The following is a 2,503-nucleotide window of genomic DNA, read 5'->3' on the forward strand; positions in this document are numbered from 1 at the left end:
GTCATCAGTGTTCTGGACGCGTCTTTACCTGACAGCACCTGGACCTTTGAGAGCCAGCAGGTGAGCACAGCATGACGTTAAAGGTAACTTAGGTTCACAAATACATACACAAAAACGTCAAACATATCTCTAGTCCTGTGTGGAAATTCAGAAAGGACATGTTAGTTTATTGCAACATTGAAAATTGAAATCATAAATGTTGAAGCTAACTTAATATTGTTGTTAACCATGATTCTTTTCGGTGTGCCACCTGCTGACATAATTTATTTTTCACAATGACTGCAAAAAAATTTGGAAAATAGTGAGGGCTACTTCATATTTCAGCACCATGGTGTGGACAGCGACACCCTGGAGGACATATTGTTGAAAAAACCCTTTTAGGAGTGAGTCTGTTTGTCTGTCTGTCTTCCTGTCCGTCTGCGCCTTAACCAATGATACACCATGTGTTACTAATATTTGTTCATAAGAGATGCCGTGACCACTTTCATCATTAAAATGAATGTATTTACTCCAAACTGACAGTATAATGTGATTTTCTCTAACAGAATATTTGACGCCACTTTGTGTGTGTGGTTCATTTATCGATTTAATGCTGGTTCAGCTCTGTTTGGTTTAAATGAAGCAGTCCAGTTGGAAGCTCAGTTAGGCACTGCATGCTGTTACTTTAAGAGCGTTGATCTGCCAGCTTCTCATTGGATGTTGGAGAGGGATTTCGTGGACCAATAAGATTTTGAACTGTACAAAGCAATCCACTCCCTGCCCCCATACAGATAGCGCTGTAACAGAGTGAACTGAGCCCAACAAGAGAGAAATAAGCAGCTATTTCATTCAGCTAAACATGAGATTCATCTTAAAGGCACGATCAGAAGGTGTATTGTTTTGCAAAGGGAGACATATTTTCTTCAAACATTGGGGCAGTGTTTCTGTAAACCGGACTCTGATGGAAATTTACGCCATATAGCAGATCAAGGATGACAAAGAGAAAAGGAAATCGGGGCTGGAGATGGCTGGCTCTTTGGTGGCATCATTTTTCCCTTTTTTGGAGTACAATAGATGCACAGAGTCGTTACAGCATCCCGGAGGAATTAAAACAGGGATCGGTGGTTGGAAATCTTGCCAGAGATCTGGGGTTGGGATTATCGGACATTTTTGACCGAAAGATGCGCCTTGCCTCGGACGCTGGTGAGCAGTATTTCAGCGTGGATGTGGGGAAGGGCGAGCTGATCGTGAAAGACAGAATAGACAGAGAGGCTTTATGTGGACAAAGCGCCAGCTGCGTTCTACCCCTGCAGATAGTTGTTGAAAATCCTTTGCAGTCTCATCGGATTGAAGTTGAAATAACAGACATTAATGACAATTCTCCAAGTTTTCCTACGCAGGAAATCAACCTTAAAATACCCGAATCCGTACTTGTCGGGAAACGCTTTCCTTTAGAAAGCGCTGAGGACTCTGATGTTGGAAGTAATTCTTTAAAATCATACTCCCTGAGCAAAAATGATTATTTTTCTTTAAAGTTTAAACAAACAAAAAATGGACAAGCTGTCCCGGAATTGATGTTAGAGAAACCATTAGACAGAGAAAAGAATGCTTTACATGGGTTGTTACTGTCGGCATTAGATGGAGGAAATCCTGCAAGATCAGGAACCTGTAAAATTTCAATTACAGTTCTTGACAATAACGATAATTTTCCAGTTTTTAGCGAAAATGAGTACAAGATTTCTTTAAAGGAGAACAGCACTAAAGGGAACTTTGTTGTCAAACTGACAGCCACTGATGCTGATGATGGTCTTAATGGTGAAGTGACATATTTATTTGGGTCTCGTACTCCAGAGTCTGTCCTGTCGACATTTGAAATCAACGATGAAAGCGGGGAAATGTTATTAAAAGGTCCTCTAGATTATGAGATAAGTAAATCGTACCTTATCGATATAACTGCTAAAGACAAAGGAACTCCTGAAATGGAGGGACACTGTCGTGTCCAAGTTGATATCGAGGATATAAATGATAATGCTCCAGAGATTGTGCTCACTTCAAAACCCAGTCCCGTACGCGAGGACGCTCCCCGTGGAACAGTGGTCGCTTTGATAAGCGCACGAGACAGTGACTCGGGTGATAACGGAAAAGTGGTGTTACATCTTTCAAAAACTTTTCCTTTCATCCTAAAACCTTCGTTTTCTAATAACTATGAACTGCTCACCAACGATCCTCTAGACCGTGAGAAAATTTCACAGTTTGATATCGAATTAAAAGCTTTTGATTCAGGTAATCCTCGTCTATCCAGTAGTACAATTATAGCTGTCAGCATCACTGATGTGAATGACAACCCACCTGTTTTTACCCAGTCCTTTTATAATGTGTATCTGAAAGAGAACGGAGTCCCAGGATCTATACTTTACTCAGTAACAGCATCTGATCTGGATTCTGGTGAAAACGCAAAGATCTCTTACTCCATACTGGACTCTAAAGTGCAGGACGTCTCTGTCTCGTCTTATGTTTACATTAA

The 2,503-nt window shown here is 40.9% G+C and overlaps 2 protein-coding genes across 3 annotated transcripts in view; both read left to right on the top strand.

The window, feature by feature from the left end:
• Positions 1–2,503, top strand: part of LOC103147442 (protocadherin gamma-A2-like) — a 101,359-nt gene that overhangs the window by 61,422 nt on the left and 37,434 nt on the right. The window lies entirely within an intron of this gene.
• pcdh1g22 (protocadherin 1 gamma 22) overlaps positions 1–2,503 on the top strand; it is a 22,411-nt gene that overhangs the window by 5,687 nt on the left and 14,221 nt on the right. The window lies entirely within an intron of this gene.

The sequence above is a fragment of the Poecilia formosa genome, unplaced genomic scaffold, assembly GCF_000485575.1.
Source record: "Poecilia formosa unplaced genomic scaffold, Poecilia_formosa-5.1.2 Scaffold183, whole genome shotgun sequence".
Taxonomy (NCBI): domain Eukaryota; kingdom Metazoa; phylum Chordata; class Actinopteri; order Cyprinodontiformes; family Poeciliidae; genus Poecilia; species Poecilia formosa.